We start from the raw sequence: 15814 nt of genomic DNA on the forward strand, positions 1-15814 counted from the left end.
CCACTAAAACACCACAGATGCTGCAGGCAAGATCCACCTATAAATGCTAAAATTAGTGGCCAAAAATTTAAGGAAAAACAAGATATTTGTCAAGCCTCAAAGCATTTTCCCCCAAATATTTATTAATTAAGGGAAAAGTATTAACTTTTAAATAGAGAAATCTGGTAGACACCACCATAATCAAGTGATCAGGGCTAACATTACCAGTAATAGGACATTCTGACACCATGTAGCCTCTGATATTGTGTGCTGAAAAAGGCATATCACCTCTGTGGTATTCTGTCTCAAAATCGGTAACTTCAATCTAGTTATGAGGAAACATCAGAGAAACCCTAATTGAATGACATTCTACAAAATACCTGACCAGGAGTCTTTCAAAGTGTGAAAATCATGAGAGACATGGAAAGACTAAGGAACTGTCAGATTGGAGGAGACTAAGGAAATAACACAACTAACTATAATATGGGATCCCAGAAAAAGAACATTAGTGTAAAAACTGGTGAAATTCTAATAAGGTCTGTAGTTTTAGTAAGTCATTATTGATTATTTAGTTTTGATCACTATACCATGGGTATGTAAGATGTTAACATGAGGGTAAGCTGAGCAATGAATACGAAAAAACTCTCTGTACTATATTATCATTGTAACTTATTTGTACATCTAAAATTATTTCAAAATAAATTTTTTTCAAGAGCTTTAAAAAAGAGAAAAAGAGACTTTATTCCTCTTCTTCAAATGCAGTATACCTTTCTTGACAGCAAATTATGTGGATAAAATTGATTTTTTTTAAAACTTATTTGGTAGAAGATAAAATGGGTACAAAAACCAAATTATTCAAAAACATTATTTAACATTTTAAAGAAAACCCCATAGTGGTCAATTAAAATAAGATTTTTAACATTGTCTCCTATGAGGATAAATCTTGGAGGTTTACTTCCAAACTAGTTTCTTTACTGCCCTGACAGTTATATGAAAATAATACCCATGTCCACATTGTTAGCAGTAAAAATACTCATCACAAAAATTCAACATTGCAAACAGCTACTGTAACTAACAGCTATGCGGTAATATGGATCAGGTTTTACAAAGTTAAAAAGCTGACGTTCTCTTTTAGTCTGGATACCTTCAAAGACATGAACAGAGAAAATTCCAAACCAAGTCCATTCAGGCCCTTTCTTATCTAGCCACATATACTATAAGAGATAAGCAATACATTCAATTTAAAGAAAAAATTCTATGCCTGTCTTTAAAGTACACATATTTAATTTCAATGATACTATCAAACTGGCAATGACTCAGTATTTGATTTTTATAATGAAATCTTTTATGCTGAGTTAGAAAAATCTAAGTAATCTGAGATTATATGAAAGGGAAAATCAAAGTATAAACTTTCCTATGAATTTATTTCCCCTTGTTTTTCTTTTAAGTACCACAACTAGAATATAAATCAGGGAAATTAAAAAAAGATGTCTTAAGATATGATTTTAATAGATGCAAAAAATGTTAGCATTACCTTCTTATATCATCCACCATTTAAAAGGAAATTTTACTTATTCATAAGAAATTGATTATTTTATTCATAAGTCCTAGTTTACAAATCAGATACTCTCCACACCTAAACACACACAATGCTAAGGTGGCCTCATTAACATATTAAAGCTATCAAGATTTCCATCCCTTCTGCAGCTTAATTTTATCACCTTTCAAAATTCAAATGTATAAGCACTCAAATTCTAAATCCATACTGATTTAAATATAAAATGTGTGATGGCACAAAAAGATGCAAAGTATTTTCTTTCTGATAAGTTTCCAGATTCCTTCCTTTAAAAAGTAAATTTTAAAAGTTTTAAACTGGCTTTATAAAAATGCAAGCAAAGATACCTCACACAAGTCTATTAGGAAACCAAATACATTTCAGGTTAGGCAGGATATAAAAGAGGCTATTTTCAAATCAAATAATAGTTCTTTATGAGATGAAGATTTTAGAAGCTTACTTTATTTTGTCAAAATTACATGGAAAACAGCAAATATAATTTGTTTCTAATTTTGGTGCCCTGAATAGAAAAATTCCTTTATGATATTGGTTGGAAATTCTAATTTAATACGACATGGTTTTAAAATGTATGTTTTTTTTTCTTCAGCCAAGAAATTCCTGAGGAGTGTAGCAAAGATTTTACAGACTTTCTAGGCTCCAATTTTATTTTCTCCTTCTATCTTATGTTTATTTAAACACTAATAATTTTAGGAATCACAAACAAGTGTAGGCGTTTCCATTTAAATCTCAGAGAGAAATGTAACTCCAACTTTAGCCACTAAATGTAGTTTTATATTACCCATGTTTTCATTTAAGTTTATATAAGCTAAACCACTTGCATTACTGGAACAGATATTAAAAACACACAATCGGCCGGGCGCGGTGGCTCAAGCCTGTAATCCCAGCACTTTGGGAGGCCGAGACGGGCGGATCACGAGGTCAGGAGATCGAGACCATCCTGGCTAACACGGTGAAACCCCGTCTCTACTAAAAAAAAAAAAAATACAAAAAACTAGCCGGGTGAGGTGGCAGGCGCCTGTAGTCCCAGCTACTCGGGAAGCTTAGGCAGGAGAATGACGTGAACCCAGGAGGCAGAGCTTGCAGTGAGCTAAGATCCGGCCACTGCACTCTAGCCTGGGTGACAGAGCGAGAGTCCGTCTCAAAAACAAAAACAAAAACACACAATCATCACTCTCAAAATATTATTTGTTCAGTTTAAATTTAGTAGTAGAGACAAATATACTTAAATATATTTGTGTGAATAGTTTTTAGAATGGGAACAAGCTTGACCTTTATCATATAAACTTTTATTTTTGATAACTAAGCAAAATGAAGGCTTCTACTTAAAAAAATAAGCATTTAGTATTTAACTGCTAACAACATTGTCTTATTTTAAAAATCAATTACTTCAGAAAACTAGCACTTCCTCTAAGAAATAATACAGACCCTTCACTTCAAGAAATTAGAGTTCTTGTATCTGCACACATACTTATATGCATATTTAAATCTCTAATAAGTTTTCATACAAGTCTTACTGACAACTAAAATCAGTTAGCTACCATTTCATGTACCATAATTACATAGCGTAGTAAGATACCCTGCTTCAGTTTGCTAGGCCAAGGGTTGGCAAACTTTCCTAAAAGGGCCAGATTTTAGGCTTCTGGGCCACACAGACACTGTTCCAACTAAAAACGCTGCCAATGTAGTGCTAAGATGGCCACACACAATATGTATTAAGTGGGTGTGGCTGTGTTCCAATAAAACTTTATTTACCAAAATAGGTAGGCCATAGTTTGCTGACTCCTGCTCTAGGCAAACAGATTTGATATCAGTATATAATACTTCCCGCAAATGTATAATCATGTTTCCCTTGAATCTAGTAGTTGTTTCAAGGAACATTAGCTATATAAGTAGTAAAGAAACCATGAAAATATTTCCTGAGGTCAGAATCTCAGATAAGACTGGGAAATTTAAATGTGTTATTAAAATATAAGTCTAAAAATGCATACATAGTAAGGGTATGATTAAATTTTATCAAACAATCTTACCTTAATCAAATGAAAGAATCTAAACTCTAGTACATCTCTGGTTTCAATTCAAAATGTATCTGAATCAAAACTTCAGTTTCTTGTCAAATTCCTAGAGAAACAAAATTGAAAACCTTAAGTCAGCTTCCAGTTCCAGATAAGATAGGGTAATCACATGCCAGTAAGTTAATGTAGCTATAAGACTTGGACAGAATGCATGGAACAACTACTAGGGAACTTGGAAAAGTAACAGTAGCAGGCAGATTAAGACAACCAGAATTTGATGTACCACTGAAGCAACCACAGGTTTACCATTTATCTCCCCCTCTGCTTTCATCCAGACTGAACATAATACAGCCCAAATGGAAAGCTTCAGGAGAACCCCTCTACCTCTGGCTCGAGGAGAGGGAAAGGGGTCTCCTAAGACTCACAAGAAAGTGTGCAAATTCCCCCATTTTTTTTCTCTCTTTACTCTCTCAAGACCAGCCACCCATCACAGCTGTGGCAGCCGTGGCAATGGAGGTTATTATGAACTAAAACTCTGAGAGAGGTAATCTACCTCTCTGATCACAGAAGCTGTGGTCCCAAGAGGATGTGGTGAATCCCTTTTGCTTCTCTCTCTGTCCTCCCATGTCCCTGAATATGGGCACAGCTGCAGGGAGTGAACATTAAAGAGGGATAAAGACTCACTTTCTGGTCAGAAAAGGGAAGCCACGTAGAATTAGAAATTACTGGAAGATCACAGACAAGGAACATGGGACAGCAACACCTCAAAGTTGTTTTATGAACTCCTGGACTTACCCTCGAGTGGCATATGCATGCATCTGACCCAAACAAACATACACAGACTTTGCGAATTATGGAACAGACCACCCCTCAAGTTCCAGACTGGCAATAGGTGGTACACAGCTGGGACAGAACCAAGTAATATGGCAAAAGCTTTCAAAATCAAACTGATGCTGTAACTACAACCCACAGAAATTTTCAGTGTGAATCTAACTGGGTTGACTGCCTACTAAAACAAATATATCAACATTCTGCATAGTATTTAAACAAGATCCAATGTCTCCTAACATAATAGTCAAATGTCCAGGATATAATCCGAAATTACTACGTATACAAGGAATCAAAAAACTCAACTTGCACAGGGAAAATACCAACATCAAGAAAACAAAGATGTTGAAATTATCTAAGACATTAAAGATATTTAGAGCCATTATTACAGAATGCTTTAACAAGTGAGTATAAACATTCTTGATACAAAGGGATAAACTCAGAAAAAAAAAAAAAAACAGAAGATAAAAGAAGAACCAAATGGAAATTTTAGAAGTGGATAAATACCAAAAACCAAAATAAAAAACTCACTAAATGAGCTCAATAGCCAAATGAAGATGACAGAAGAAAAAGTCAGTGAACTTACTACAGATGAATAAAAATGATCCAATCTAAACAGAGACAAAGATTGGGGAAAAAAGGTCAACATCAATCACATTTCTGTACATTAACAATGAACAATTTGGAACCCTCAAATTTAAAAATAATACCATTCAAAATAGCTCCATAAATACCAAATAGTTGAGTACAAAACCATTAGAACATGTACAAGAGCTATACGCTAACTATAACAAAATGCTGATGCATGCATCAGGAAAATCTGAGTAAGTAGAAAGATACCCGTGTTCATAGATCAGAAAGCTCAATATCATAAAGATGTCAATTCTCCCCAAACTGGTCTAGAAATTTAATGCAACTCCAATCAAAATTCCAGGATTTTTTGTAGTTATAGACAAGCTGATTCTAAGATTATTATGGAAAGGCAACAGAACTGGAGAAAACAAAACTATTTTTAAAAGAAATAAAGTTGAAGGAATTATACTACCTAACTTTAAGGCTTTAAGCTACTTACCAAGACAATGTGATATTGCTGAAGGAAGAGATCCATCAATCAATGGAAAAGAATAGAGTGTTCACAAATATATCCACACAAACAGGGTCAACTGATTTTTGTCAAAGGTTCAAAGGCATACAATGAGGAAAGGATTGTCTTTTCAACAAATGGTGTTGGAACAATTGTGCACCCACAGGCAAAGAAAAAAATAAAATTTCACCTAAACCCTCATGTTATACAAAAATTAACTCAAAATAAACTTAAATGTAAAATATAAAACTGTAAAACTTGTACCCAAGAAATGACAAAGAAGAATAAAATCTTTGTTACCTGAAGTTAAGCAGAGTTCTTAGATATGACACCAAAAACATAATCCATAAAATTAAAAGTTATAAATTGGACTTCACCAAAATTAAACATCTATGCTCTGGGAAGGTAACTTTAAGATAACATAAGAACAAGCTACTGACAGGGGGATAATACCTGCAAATCACTTATGGAGCAAAGGACTTCTGTCCAACAAATATATAGAACACTCAAAACTCAACAGTAAGAAAACAATGTAATTTAAATATGAGCAAAAGCACATGATTAGAATAGCTTAAAAACAAAAACAAAACAAAACAAACCTGGTAATTCCAAATGCTGCTAAAGATACGAGCAATAGGAACCCTCATTCATTGCAGGTGGAAATAAAAAATGGCACAACCACTTGAAAGACAGTTTGGCAGCTTCTGATACAGCTAAGTATACATGTATCATATGACACAGCAATCAAACTCCTAGATACTTACTAAACTGAACTGAAAACTTGTATTCAGACAAAAAACTGCACACCAATATTTAATGGAGCTTTATTCATAACCACCAAAACCTGGAAGCAACCAAAATGTCCAGGTGGATGGATAAACAAACTGTGGTATTCCTATACAATAGAATACTATGAAGAAATGAAAAGGACTGAAGTATTTGATGCATGAAATAATATGAATAAACCTTAAATGTATTTTTCTAAATGAAAGAAGTCAGATCCAAAAACAATGTTATTATACGACTGCATTCAGATGACACAATGGAAAATGCAAAACTACAGGAGATTTTGGTTGTCAGGAGAGGAGCTGGGGTATGGAGTAGTGGCTGACTACAAAGGGGATGCATGGAAAAATTTTTTAGTGTGATGAGGTCGTTCTGTATGACACTGAGGTGGTGTATACATGACGTTGTGCATTTGTCAAAACCCACAGAACTGCACATCACAAAGACTGAACTTTAATGTATGCAAATTTTAAAAAATCAGCTAAGATGTTGGGGGAATTTTAAGATAGAACACAGTCCACGACAAATGAATCTGGCTGTATTATAAACGAATGGAATAACCCAGCTAAACAGGGTAGGGTAAATTTATTTCTCACAGGGGTACTGGTTAACAATTGTGAACTTGCTTTACTGAGATGGAACAAATAAGTAAACGGATGATCAAGGCCAGGTTTCTATTAGAAAGGAAAGTTACAGAAGCAAAGTGGGGAAGCCTAGAATGAACCCTGTGGTACTGGATTAGTCACAGACATCAGTATGAACTTAATATATATTATATATACAGCATAATATATAATACAAATAGATAGGTACAGAAACAATTATAGATGTACATAAATACATGATTAATATACGAATGTATTATTTCCTAGCTCTATTCTCTGAGAAGGCCTTGAAATGGTGATACCCCTGTATAAACAAGTATATCCAGTACCAGAGAGACAAAGGATCTAAACACAATTCTCCAATACAAGAAACCAGGGCTCCTAAGTGGAAATGGCTGATTCTAGGGGTAGGGCAGAGAAAATATATGATAAGCCTGGAGTATCTTGTAGTACCATAAATTAAGGAAGTATTCAAAAAAGAAAAGGATGGGACATGTCAAAGGAATACAGGGACCAAAACTGGAACAATTTTAGCAACAAAATAACATAGTATTGAATTACAAGCCAATGTATAAAATAAGTATACATATTGATATAAATGACTGAATAAACAAATGGAAGAGAAGGGACCAAGGCTTGCTTACAGAAGAAACCTTAATAACATATAGATATACCCTATCCATAAGATGAAACAATATCCCACCCTTTTGATTGTGGGCTGAAATTAGCAACTCATCTCTAAAGAATATAATACAAAAAGACAAAAATATCAACTTTACAGTGAGGAAATCTGATAAACAGTACCTTAGCCAAGTAATGCTGTCATCATGCACTTTGATAAGATGTGAGGAAAAGGGCATTTCCCTCTGTGTATTCTTTCCTAAAACTCATCACCTCTGTCTAATCACAAGAAAAGCATCAGACAAACACAAATTGAGAGACACTCTGCAAAATATCTGACTGGTACTAGTACTCAGAACTATCAAGTTTATGAAAAACAAAGAAAGGCAGAGAAACTGTCATAGACTACAGGAGATTTAGGAAGAGATGACAAATGTACCATGTAATCCTGGAATAGATTTGAGAACAGGAGACCAGTGGAAAATCTGGCAAAATCTCAGTTTGGAATCTGGAGTTTGGTTAGTAGTAAGGTACCAATGTTGGTTTCTTGATTTTGAAAAATGCACTAGGTTTTGTAAATTGTTATTATTATGTCAAGCTGTGTGAGGAATATAAAGGAACTCTTTGTATTATCTTTGTAACTCTTCTATACATCTACACTTCTTCCAAAACAAAAAGGTTGTTTTTAATGGTCAAAAGACCTGAATAGATCCTTCACCAAAGAGAATATAACAAAACATACGACAAAATGTGCAACATCACCAGCTATCAGGAAAGTGAAAATGAAATTCATTATCAGGTACCACTACAAATCTATTAGAATGGCTAAAATGAAAAAGACTGACCATACCAAGTGCTGACAACTGTGCAGAACAATTAGAACACTCATACATTACTGAGGGAAATACAAACTGGTATAGCCATTTTAGAAAACAGTTTGCCAATTTCTTGACAATAAACACTTACCATATGACCCACCAATCCCATACCTATGTATTTTTACCCAACAGAAATGAAAACTCATTCGCACAAAATCCTATAGACAAATGTTTATAGAAGCTCTATTTAAAATAGCTAAAAACTGGAACAACTCAAATGTCCTCCAATTAATAAACTTATAAACAAACTGTGGTACATCCATACAACTGAATACTACTCAGTAACAAAAAGGAATAAAATATCAATACACAGAACAACTTATATGAATCTTATAAGGCATTATAATGAGTAAATGGATATGTAACAGTCTTAAATGGCTTCATGCTCTATTATTCCACTTCATGACCATTTTTGGAAAGACAAAAAGTAAAATGGCAGCGTTACCAGGTATTGAGGGGTAGGGAGGGAACACAACTACACAGGGATAACACCAGGTAGTTTTTGAGCTAAGGAAACTATTCTGGATATTGACTGTGATGGTGGTTAGATAAATCTATACACATGTTGAAATATATCAACTATACACAGAAAACGTTTTACTGCATGTTCATTTAAAAAAATAAAATTTATGATACTTAACAGACTTTTAAATCACAAAGGCCTTTTCAGGATTATTTAGTTTGGATCTTATAGTCTGTAAAAATCCTCGTTTATTCTGCCTACTTTTAAGATAGAGCAAGTGACAAATAGCTCAGTCCTGACATGTAAATCACTAGAGGGATCAATGGTCTAAATGTCAGTTCCCCTAAGCAATGTATCATCTGCAAAGGAGTCTAATCTGCTCATCACCACTATCCCACCTAATTGAAAAATAAATTCTGACATCTGCTTAGTGGTATCATAAAAGAACTTTCATTAAAGATTTTTTAAAAATACTCATTTACAGTCAATAGAGAATTCCACATTATTGGTCAGGGAGAGGAATGTGATTAAATCTACTTCCACTGCATAATAAGCATTCTGAAAACAAAAAGTAAAACAGACCAGGCAAGGTGGCTCATGCTTGTAATCCCAGGACTTTGGGAGGCCAAGGTGTGCAGATCACCTGAGGTCAGGAGTTTGAGACCAGCCTGGCCAACATAGTGAAACCCTATCTCTACCAAAAATATAAAAAAACTAGCTGGGTGTGGTGGCACGCACCTGTAATCCCAGCTACTCAGGAGGCTGAGTCACGAGAATCACTTAAGCCCCGGAGACAGAGGTTGCAGTGAGCCAAGATCACACCACTGCACTTCAGCCTGGGTGACAGAGATTCCATCTCAAAAAAAAAAAAGTAAAACAATTATTTGTTTCTACCTTCTTTATCAGGGAGAAAATAATCACTTTATTTGAATAAGTAGGATGAGGAACGCAAGCTGGAAAACACAGTATTTCAGAAGTAATTCTACTCTTCTGCAAGAATTTCTTTATCGTACTTCAACTAATACAGTACACCACAAGCTTAAGTGAATTACAACTATACTATACATGCATGTGGTCACAAAACATTAAAATCTACATAGTACAGGAATTTAAATTTTTAAAAACTAAGTATAAAGGTATTACCTCTTCTGAACATTTTTATTATGTTATTTAATCTATGTGGTTCCTACATGTACTTTAGGTATTATTTTTAAAAGTCGTATTTAGCCAACTATTTCCAATTAACCTAAACTCGATTATTTGTTTTTAAGGATACTGTTGTTCTCAGTTGTGCTACTAAATTCAGCAACACCCTCAGATTATTATATTTAAAAGAACATGAGATTTCTTTTTTTAAAGTCGATCAGCAATTGCACTAATGTCAAATGAAAAACAAAAAGCCTCCATAAGGAACAGTTTTTGCCTTAAGGCCTTCTGTTCTCACAATATTACATCCAATTATAAGTTAAATGATCTGCTTCAAGAATTTAGGTTATTTTCCCCAGGAACACATTTGCAAAAACTGATGTCATTACCTGGTACTATATCCTTTCTAACTGAAGCCATGTGCGTGTAGTAGCTATAATTCACTAAGGTCAGTTTAGTTTTGACACTCATTAAAACCCACTGAATGGAGTACCTATTGCACATCTGTATGCTTACTGCTCCATGTAATCTTCTCACTCGATGTTCAACTTACTAAACAAAGGCTGTTTTATTAATAATAATCAAAATCTGACTTCCAAAGATGCACTGCACCTGTCAAAAGTTTCAATAGGTCAGTAAATTTCCTGCCTCTTCTCTCTGTAGCAGTGCACGTGTTTAAGTCACTACTATATTTAATGTCCATCAACACAGGAGTCTTTTCCCCTGTCTTTTTCAAATAATCAAGAAAACTTCAGTTAATTAGGATTACACTATTTACAGTTAAACTTTCAGCTCTCTTCAAAAGTTGCCAATAAGAATTTTTACATATGAACTAAACCCAACAGGATGCTTTACCTTACTAGCCACTGAAATGCTAAGTTCACAGAAATCAACATTACCTAGTAACATTTTAAAGATTATAGTACATTAGGCCGGGCGCGGTGGCTCAAGCCTGTAATCCCAGCACTTTGGGAGGCCAAGACGGGCGGATCCCGAGGTCAGGAGATCGAGACCATCCTGGCTAACATGGTGAAACCCCGTCTCTACTAAAAAACACAAAAAACTAGCCGGGCGTGGTGGCGGGCGCCTGTAGTCCCAGCTACTCGGGAGGCTGAGGCAGGAGAATGGCGTGAACCCGGGAGGCAGAGCTTGCAGTGAGCTGAGATCTGGCCACTGCACCCCAGCCTGGGCGACAGAGCGAGACGCTGTCTCAAAATAAATAAATAAATAAATAAATATAGTACATTAAACCACCTATCTCTATAAAAGTAGCTACTACTTTCCTTCACCCAAATTAATATCATCCAAACTTAAATATAACAATAGCCATCGCTACACTTAAGCAAATCAAATGAACTTTCCACTCATTCCAAAAGTTCTTCTTTCAGAAATGAAGTTTTATATAAAATATATTTAGGCTATTCGTTTAGAAACATAAAAGGTCAGGATAAGAAATTATCCATAAATAATGTTAAATTGTCAAAGAATCAAGAAGGGATTTGGGATGGAGAACTTGGTATGTACTGAAATTAAGAAGGCCTCATGTGACATTTACACTCTGTAGCCCAAACCTGTGTTGCAAGTATATTTAGCCACTTGCTAATAGTTCTGATAAAAAGTTCTATGATGGTGAAGTTTGAAATAAATGCCTGTGTAGTCTACAAATCTCATATACCTATGCTTACTCCAATCCACTATTACTAAAGTTCCCTATTGCTACACTGGGAAACTACATGATACAGAATTGTAACCATGACTATCACTAAGAAAACTACGAATAACTGTCTTTAGAAGGCATTTAATAATTGGTAAGAATACTGCAGTTTTTCCATGAAGAGTAGACCCACACTCAGCACACAGTGGGAGAATTGTATACAAGGAAGAAAGAAGCTCTAAGAGCAGTGAACAATAGATAGTAAATCTCTTCCATTATTTTAAAAGTCTATCTATCTCATAAAAGCCATATTGAGAAATTTATTTTCATTTGCTTCCGAGTTGGCAGTTCTTCACCATAGGTGAATGCTGGTTTAAAGCAACTGCTGATTTTTTTTTTTTTAATTGGGAAGTACTCTCTGACTATTGAATCTAGGAGGTGAAAGCAAGGCTGGGAAGCATGGTTCATGCCTGTAATCCCATCATTTTGGGAGGCCAAAGTGGAAGGATAGTTTGAGCCCGGGAGCTCAAGACCAGCCTGGGCAATATAGTGAAACTCTATCTCTACAGAAGATTTAAAAATCAGCCAGATGTGGTACAGTGTGCCTGTAGTCCCAGCTAGTTGAGAGGCTGAGATAGGAAGCTGTTTGAGCCAAGGAGGTCAAGGCTACAGTGAGCCTGTGCTCATACCAATGCACTCCAGCCTGGGTGACAGAGCCAGACACTTTCTCAAAAATAACGGTAATAATAATAATAGGAGGAGGAGGAGGAAAAAGCAAAACAGAGCTGCCTTTAGCACTTTAGAGTCTTTAGCAAGAAAAGTAAAATGGAGTGCATGGCCACTCTTAAGGCCTTTTTAAAAATTCCTCAGTGGGTATCTGATTAAATCTTAAATTGTTCTCTAAGTCTGGATTTTTGAACTCAAAATTCCTCACTGTTTTTGAAGCAGAAAATGGAAAAAAAGAGAGATAAATGAGGTTTCTAACTCAATGCAAAGAAAAAACAAAGTAAGCCTTTGTTAGCAATATCTGTTAAGCATCTAGTATGTAAAACACTATTGTAGTGACGGGATGAGGAAAGGGCCAAAACAAAGAACACTAGTACTGGCTTTCTAAGAGCTTACATAAATATGGAATACATGAAGAATTATTTATAAAGCAATACTATATGTTTTGCTTGTTTTTATAAGTACACTGCTAGACACGCAACAGCAGATACTATGTCTGTCTTGTTTACCACAATAGCCCCAGTGCCTACTACAACGACTAGACATAGCAAGCACTAAAAAAATTTTCGTTGTATAAATGAAGACTTTCAACAGCTATCTCAATACTGACACTTGGCTTCCTTGACTCCAGTGATCTAGCTCTCTTTGACCGGCAGAACAGTGGCCCTCCAAAGATGTCTGTGCCCTTAAGCACTGGAACCTAAGTTACCTTACATGGCAAAAGGGACTTGCAGTTGTAATTAAGGTTAAGGAACTTGAGATGGGAGAGATGACCCTGTGTTATCCAGGTAGGCCCAATCTCATCACATGAGGCTTTTAAAGTGGAAGAGGAAGACAGAAGGTGGATCAGAGAGTTTAAATCAAAGAAGAAGGAGATATTGGAAGCTTGAGAGGGACTTGACCTTGGTTACTGGCTTTGAAGATGACGGAGGGCCACATGCCAGGGAATGAGGGTGGAATGTAGGTGCTAAAAAGGGCTCTGATCAAGACAAATGCTACAACCACAAGGATCCCAGTGCTACAACCACAAGGAAGTGAATTCTACCAAAACCCCGAATAAGCAAGGAAACTGATCTTGCCCTACAGCCTCCAGAAAGGAACACAGCCATGCTGAAATTTTTATTTTAACCCAATGAGACCTGGATTGGCCTACTGACTCACAGAACTGTAAGATTAAAAAACTTTCTGTTTAAGCTACCAAGTTTGTATTGATTTATGATGGTAGCAATAGAAAACTAATATGCCCCTTATGGCTTCTACTCTAGCAACCCAAATTTATAGCTTTTCTTGTCATCACCCTGATACTGGTTCAATAAAAGATTTAACTTTCTGAAATGCTTTGATCTAATCATAATCTATTCTTACCTCTTCTACTTCATATTCTCTGCATCTGTCATTATCAAGGAAAGACCTTGTTTAAAAGAACAATATGTAGAAACAAAATGCCACTTATCAATCATGAATTAGTATTTTCTAGTTAGAATGTTTGGTCAGCTTTATATCCAAAAGTATAAAATGACACAACAGAATAGTTATAACCAAACTTCAAATTTCATATTCCTTGCAACACTGCAGTACCAAGGACCCACACCGAAATGTGTTATTATACAACCCAGTGTGTCAAATTCTGATTTAAAGAAGATGTATTTTGTTTTTAAATCTGGAACCATTTCTTTGCCTCTTTATATTTATACACTTGCTCTAAATTATTAAAAACAACCTCATAAACAATCTGTTTAACAGTAATTAGAATTTTATCTAGTTAAAACAACAGCAGAGCATGCCACAACACAGATGGCAGAAAACTTTCTCCTTGCCTGATTAGTGTAAAAAAATTGTTCTCCTAGTTCATGATTAGGAAAAATTTTGTCACGGGCTATCTCACAAAACACTAGTGAAAGGACAGTTTTATTAAGAAAGTCTTTGCTCAGCATATATCTTAATTATTTCTCAATGTAAAAATTTTTCTTACTACTCTGATAAAACCCAACCGAATAAGTGATTGAGGAATCATAACGGATAGAAGTCTGTACTACTGATTTCACTCTAGTTCCAATTCCTTAAGCACACTAATTCTCTATGGAGTAGAGGTTCCCAGATTATGATGCACATTGAATCACCTGGGGAGTGTTTAAAACTTCTAATGACCAAATTCCAACTCAGACCAATTAAATCAGAAGGTCTGGGGATAAGACAAGCACAAAAGTTTTTAAACTCCCCAAGTGGCTCCAGTATGGTTTAAGGCATGGTACAGTGCACTGAATGGAGTCAGGAGGCCTGGGATCTGCCACTGACTGTGCCACCAGAAAGCTTGGGTACATCACTGGGTAGCCATTTTCTCATCTATAAAAATATAGGATTGGACAAGTTATTTCTAATATCTAACATTTTATAAGTGTAGGATGAGATTCCTTAGTTTTCTTCAAAAGATTAAATCACCTCAACATTTAAACTATGCAAAAAAATTGAAATCCATGATCTGATGATGCTTATTCCTACCTGTTAAAATCTTACTTTTATAAAGATTATTTTATAGTAGATATCAAATTCAACTACATTTCAATTGCACAGCTTTTTATATATCCTTATGCTCATACATGTCATACAAGGGTGTAAGTTAGGAATGACTGGAAGCTTGAATTATCTCAAAATACAGCTTGCTATCAGATTATTTCTAGAATTCCTATTAAAATATACTGCATGTATTCTGATTTTCTTGAATAGCATTCCTGGTTTTGCTTAGCTCCTGAAGATACAAAATGACCTGAACTTTTCATTAACATTGTTTCATAAAAGCAAATCATTAAGGAAACAAGAAACAGTTGAAATACTCCCTGAGTATCAAGTTATTCTGTATACAGTCTCAAACCGAATTCTTACCCTTGACCAGTCCTCTTACAAATGTACACTACCAGTCATGAGGGTGCTTGGAAAAAGGTTAACTCATCCAACAAGTTAAGCATTTTTGTAGTTTCAGAGTTTGGGGACAAGGTGGCAGACTTCTAATACGTCCCTGCAGTGATCCCCGCCTTCTCATAGTCACATGTTGTATAACCCTCTTTAAGTGTGGGCTAGACCTAGTGACTTGCTTATGAAGAAGAAAATATTGGCCAGGCATGGTGGTTCATGCCTATAATCCCAAGACTTTGGGAGGCCAAGGCAGGAGGATCACTTGAGCCCAGGAGTTCAAGACCAGCCTGGGCAATATAGTAAGTAAGACTCTGTTTCAATTTTAAAAAATAAAGAAAATATGGCAACAGTGATGGAATGTCACTTCTGTGATTAGGTTATAAAAATTGTGATGTCCTTCTTGCTAGGACTCTCTTTTGCTGGCACTTTTTCTTGCCCTCTTGCTTGTTTGCTCTAAGTCAACTGCCATATTGTGAGATGTGCTATGGGTCCATTTGGCATGAGTCCAAGGAAGACCACTGGCCAACAGCCTGAGAAGAAATGAAA

The 15814-nt window shown here is 35.4% G+C and overlaps 1 protein-coding gene across 1 annotated transcript in view; it reads right to left on the reverse strand.

Moving 5' to 3' along the window:
• Positions 1-15814, reverse strand: part of GLCE (glucuronic acid epimerase) — a 126438-nt gene that overhangs the window by 65490 nt on the left and 45134 nt on the right. The window contains exon 2 of the mRNA XM_011940328.1: positions 3583-3673. The gene's annotated coding sequence lies outside the window, so the exon portion shown is untranslated. The remainder of the gene's footprint in view (positions 1-3582; positions 3674-15814) is intronic.

This window comes from Colobus angolensis, unplaced genomic scaffold (assembly GCF_000951035.1).
Source record: "Colobus angolensis palliatus isolate OR3802 unplaced genomic scaffold, Cang.pa_1.0 Scaffold19, whole genome shotgun sequence".
NCBI lineage: Eukaryota > Metazoa > Chordata > Mammalia > Primates > Cercopithecidae > Colobus > Colobus angolensis.